The following is a 6,000-nucleotide window of genomic DNA, read 5'->3' as shown; positions in this document are numbered from 1 at the left end:
TTGTTTTCTATATTTTAACCAATTACCAATCATGAGAGGACCTTCCCTCTTATCCCAGGACAGCTTACTTTGCTTAAGAGCCTTTGGTGAGGGACCTTGTCAAAGGCTTTCTGAAAATCTAAATACACTATATCCACCGGATCCCCCTTGTCCACATGCTTTTTGGTCCTCCTCAAAGAATTCTAGTAGATTTGTGAGGTATGATTTCCCTTTACAAAAAAACATGTTGACTCTACCCCAACAAATTAGGTTAATCTATGTGTCTGACAATTTTGTTCTTGTCCTCAGGGGGGCTGGGCTGTGCTCACTTGGAGTCACACTAGGGAGAAGCACCAACCTGCAACTGGGCTCAGAACAAACAGGACTGCTGGCAGTACAGGGAATTAAAATGCACTGTGCTTGAATCCAAAAGGATTTGGGGGTCATGCATGACAACCCATGTGATACCAAAAATTACTGGAAAGTGCAGGGAATGGACCAACCAAACCAGAGGGACTCATGATGACCCCCAATAAGTGGTGACCTCCAAGGGTGCAGTTTCTTGTGTGACCAGGTCTGAAGATAGGAGAAAACTGCCAACAGCTTCTATTAGAGAAAGAATAGACTTATGGTGTGTCAGGATCTTATGTTTTAGGGCAAATTCTAGGTCCATAAAGTTACTGGAAGCACCAGAGTCCATCAGTGCTCCCAGGCTGACTCTATCATCAGGAGTGTCATGGACAGAGCAGGAGCCAAAGGTGCGCTGGGCACTCATTAGATGTTGTCAAGGTATCTGAGGACAAGTGTAGGGGTGGTGGACAGGAGTGGGAGGGATGTGGGGGGGAATGCCAGCCCTGCCCAGACCCATATATTGGGGCTGGAACCTAGCATTTTCTCACCCAAGAAACAGATCAGCCCTTTGCCAGACAACTCAAAGCAAAATATTCTGCACCTCCACAGTAGAGGTATAGACCCAATGCCCAGAACTGATGTTTCTCTGCATCAGAGAGAGAGGAGGTCATGTCATATCCAGCTCATAGGCTCAGGCTGTAGGGTGGGTATGGTAGGTTTTTGGACTACTGCTGACAAGCCAGGTAGGAGCTGGGGAACTGCCCTCTTTTTCTGTTGGCATTCCCACAGGCAATTGTCTGTCTTAGGCATAGGTCGATAAGGGCATCCCAATCAGTCAGAGCTTCCACCTGTACCAGCTCATCTTTGATCCTGTTGTTCAGACCAAGCCAAAAATGGTACCACTGCACAACTTTGTTCCACTCGGTATCAGTTATCAGGCACCAAAAGTCTGTGGTGTAGTTGGTAGCCAGTCGGCGTCCCTCAGGGCCTGGAGCACAGCTTCCACCATGTGCGCTTGATTTGGGTCATGGAAAATTATCTCCACAGCACAGACAAAATTCTTGAACTGGCCCAGGAGGGGGCTAGATTTCTCCAGTACTAGAGAGGCCCAGGCCAGCAGCTTGCTGGTCAGCAAGCTGATGATGAGCCTCACCCTGGACCACCCTGGTTTGCAGGTATAATTAGGGTTACCATCTTTTAGTTTTTAAAAAGGAGGACACTCCATGGGGACCCAGCCCTGCCCCTTCCCCCGCTCCAACTCTGCCCCCTCCCCTGAACGCTCCGCCCCCTGCTCCTCCCCCTTCCCTGCTTCCCGCGAATCAAATGTTCGCGGGAAGCCTGAAACAGGGAGGCAGCAGGTAGGCTGGGGCGGGGTGCGGTGCGGCTCAGTCCGGCCCTCCTGGCCGAGCGGCTCCCTTCGGCAGCCGGCCCAGGCCAAGAGGCTCTGGCCCCGGCGTCTCCCGCCCGGCTTGGCTCGGGCCCTGGGGCACTGGCTCCCGGACCCTGGCCCCGCGACCCCGGCCCCCGCGACTCTGGACCCCGGCCCGGCACCACGCCCCCCCCCAGCTCGGCACCGCGCCCCCGGCTCCCGGCCCGGCCCCGCGACCCCGGCTCCCGGCCCGGCGACCCCGGCTCCTGGACCCCGGACCGGCTCCCGGCCCCACGGGCCCGGCCCGGCACCGCCGACCCCAGCCAAAGAGGCCCCGGCCGAGCACCACCGAGCCCTCCCTCCCTCCCGATTTTCCTGGACATGTCCGGCTTTTGGGGATTTCCCCCCGGATGGGGATTTGAGCCCCAAAAATCCGGACATGTCCGGGAAAATCCGGACGTATGGTAACCCCCTAGGTATAATAAGAACAGGAGCAGACACTGGTTCAGGAAGCCATGGATCTTTCTGCGACCCCTGTCAAGCTTGCCCGGTAAAGGAAGCTTCAGTTTTTCATAGACCTGGGGGAAGATTGGATCTGGAAAGCCGAGTTCTGCACATGCAGGGCACTAATCAGGGTTTGTAAATTCTGCAGGGGTCTCCCAACCCCAACAAGGGGATGTTAGGCTCCATAGGATTCATCCTGAAAGCTACCCCCTTTTATTTGGGCTGCTCAAACTGTCATGGACCAAGGCATGGGTAGTCATGCCTAGTGGTCGAAGCTAGAGTCAGGAACTGAGCAGGGGAGTAAGGCTGGAGCAGGACAGGAGCCAGGCAGGATTTGGACTGGTCCAAGCCTGGGAACAAGGCAGGAGCAGGAGCGATCACAGCTGCGGGTGTAAATTCTGAGCCTGATGCTTCTGGTGGTCTTAAGAGCATGTCTGTCGGTTCCTCCAGCCAGTCAAGTGGTCTGGTCAATCAGGTGATTCTGCTGCAAGTCCTCTGTTGCTTAATTGGGAGGCAAAGGTAGATGGTCCTAGGCTCAGTTGCAAGCCCTAATTTCTGACAGCACCTATGGTTACTACCTTCAGGGGGGGAAAATAGGGATGCTTAATTGCTGGCATGCAAATATCATATGCACATTATTTGATTAGCATAATTTGCATATTTGTAAATAAAGTGCATATGACTATATACTTTCATTGTAATTTTTTTCTTGCAGAGTTAATGCTAGTGAAATATGTCAGATTGATAGCCCTGGTGAATGAAGGCCAGCAGCAGGACAAGCTTCCCCCACACACTGAGGCATGCTGGTAGATGTCGGGAGACCAGTCTTTGGCCTCCCCTGCATCTGCCAGTTAGTGCAAAGCATGATGGGGACTTTGTAATGTGGAAGCCAGAACTGAGGCCCACCAAATTCATCTCCTGTATGGGCCACCAAAAATCCATTTGATGGGAACAACTTTCAGGCCCGTCAAACAGGTGACTTACAAGTGTAAGGCTCTAATACCTATGAGCAATGCTCGGAGGTCTCCACTCTCCCACTTAGCACTACTGATGAGGAGGGCATGTATTTCCCTCCCCCATCAGCACATTTTGACTCTGGGCCCTTCAGGCACCCAGTAGAGATCTCTACCACTTGCGCTCAAGGAGTAACTGGTAGCAGTGGCAAGTTTTGATTCTCTGTGGAACAGCCTCTAAAGAGATATGTGACACACTTTGCCAATGGGTTACACAGGTATTTGCTTGAGACCAACATAATGTTGGGAATCAGGATTCCTGGCTCTGGGAAGGGAATGTGCTGTATTGGTTAGTGCAATTACAGTCAGGGGACCAGATCCTTAGCTGGTGTAAATCAGTACAATTCCACTGAAGTCAAGGATTAGACACCATTTTACTCCAGTTGAGGAGTTAGCTTATGATACTCAAATACACAGTTGTTAGACACTTTCTCAAAGACACAGTGTCTAAGTGGATGATACCTGGGAACTATTCCTAGTTCTGCAACATGTGGCCTTGTGCAGCTTTGCCATTACCTCACCTATAACATGGAGGATATTTTCTTGCCTACTAGGGTAGAGGCAGGAGGCCTTGCTCAACATGAGGGCTCTTAAAGTGCCCAGAAATAGATTCATAGATTCATAGATTCTAGGACTGGAAGGGACCTCGAGAGGTCATCGAGTCCAGTCCCCTGCCCGCATGGCAGGACCAAATACTGTCTCGACCATCCCTGATAGACATTTATCTAACCTACTCTTAAATATCTACAGCGATGGAGATTCCACAACCTCCCTAGGCAATTTATTCCAGTGTTTAACCACCCTGACAGTTAGGAACTTTTTCCTAATGTCCAACCTAGACCTCCCTTGCTGCAGTTTAAACCCATTGCTTCTGGTTCTATCCTTAGAGGCTAAGGTGAACAAGTTTTCTCCCTCCTCCTTATGACACCCTTTTAGATACCTGAAAACTGCTATCATGTCCCCTCTCAGTCTTCTCTTTTCCAAACTAAACAAACCCAATTCTTTCAGCCTTCCTTCATAGGTCATGTTCTCAAGACCTTTAATCATTCTTGTTGCTCTTCTCTGGACCCTTTCCAATTTCTCCACATCTTTTTTGAAATGCGGTGCCCAGAACTGGACACAATACTCCAGCTGAGGCCTAACCAGAGCAGAGTAGAGCGGAAGAATGACTTCTCGTGTCTTGCTCAAAACACACCTGTTAATACATCCCAGAATCATGTTTGCTTTTTTTGCAACAGCATCACACTGTTGACTCATATTTAGCTTGTGGTCCACTATAATCCCTAGATCTCTTTCTGCCGTACTCCTTCCTAGACAGTCTCTTCCCATTCTGTATGTGTGAAACTGATTTTTTCTTCCTAAGTGGAGCACTTTGCATTTGTCTTTGTTAAACTTCATCCTGTTTAACTCAGACCATTTCTCCAATTTGTCCAGATCATTTTGAATTATGACCCTGTCCTCCAAAGCAGTTGCAATCCCTCCCAGTTTGGTATCATCCGCAAACTTAATAAGCGTACTTTCTATGCCAACAGACCCCTGCGGTACCCTACTCGTTATGCCTTTCCAGCAGGATATATTAACACTAGTAACAGGAAGAGCTGAGACTTCAACTCATTGCGTCCTAGCTCAGTGCATGTTCCATTAAACCAGAGGGCAGGTTTCAGTCCTGGTCTCTGTCTGGACTTTAGCAGTCACAGTCCTGCAGGATGTAGGACAGTCCTCTAGATTTCAGGATGCGACACAACCCTAGCTATATTTTCCTCCGGTATGTTAAGCCAGCACCTGTAACAGCTGCTGTCCTAAGAGTTCAGGTGAAGACTAGTACCACAGACTTATCGCTCTTTATATAGCCTACATGGCCGGACCCATGTGCATCCACAAATCATTCCTGCTCAGTATCTATAGGATAATCAAGGAGATGCTCTTTCACTGAACACCACTGCTGCTGCATAAGGACAACAGCTGTCTGATCCCATCACAGGAGTTTTAAAAAGTGGTGCTAACTAGGAGTGGGAACTAGTTGATTGAGAACTTTGGGCCTGACCTGGGGGTAGCTGAACACCATTAAAGCCATGTGAACTCAACAAGGCACTCAGCACATTGCAGGATCAGCCCCTTCGCTTTGTGGTTGGGTGAGGCTGAATGGGGGTGATTTCCCTCTGGTGAAAATACCCCCCTTCATCCCTGTGCCTACTGTTTGCTCATGCTCCTCTCTGATCTCAACCCCCCCCCCCCCCCCCCCCGACTCTGCAAAGCCAGTTCTGGGTTGAGGAGGCAAGGGTGTGTGCTGGATGAATAAAGTTTGTTGTTTTCTATTGAAGTATCAGGGAAGGATCTGAAAACCCGGCTGCAGCTGTTCCCAATAATCTCAACTTTCTGCTCTATTTCTCTGGTTAACCTTGCTGACTCAAAACAGCAACAAACACAGCCTGGAGGAAATAATGCTCAGTGTGGTTTCCCCTCTCCTCCCCTCCCCCACTTTACAATGGCATTTTATTGGAGTGGGTTTTGGGGTTTTGTTTTTTTAATATCTCTGATATCCATTGCTCTCTCTGTGTGGATTCCCATAAAGACAGAATGGCTCTTACCAGCAAGTTTCCCCAGGTATAGGGCAGAAAGCATGATGGCCTTCCCCCGGCCTGTAATGACAAGAGAGAGGAGGTGAGGGGGCTGCTGAGATGTTAACACAAAACAAGTCTTTTGATTTTCCTCCTAGAGGGATGATGGGAGTGAGTGTTTCTTCCACATCCCTCTTTCTATTGCTAGACTAATAGGCACCCTATG

The sequence above is a fragment of the Malaclemys terrapin genome, chromosome 3 (assembly GCF_027887155.1).
Source record: "Malaclemys terrapin pileata isolate rMalTer1 chromosome 3, rMalTer1.hap1, whole genome shotgun sequence".
Classification (NCBI taxonomy): domain Eukaryota; kingdom Metazoa; phylum Chordata; order Testudines; family Emydidae; genus Malaclemys; species Malaclemys terrapin.
The sequence above is the reverse complement of the archived record's forward strand: the minus strand, read 5'-3'. Positions refer to the sequence as shown.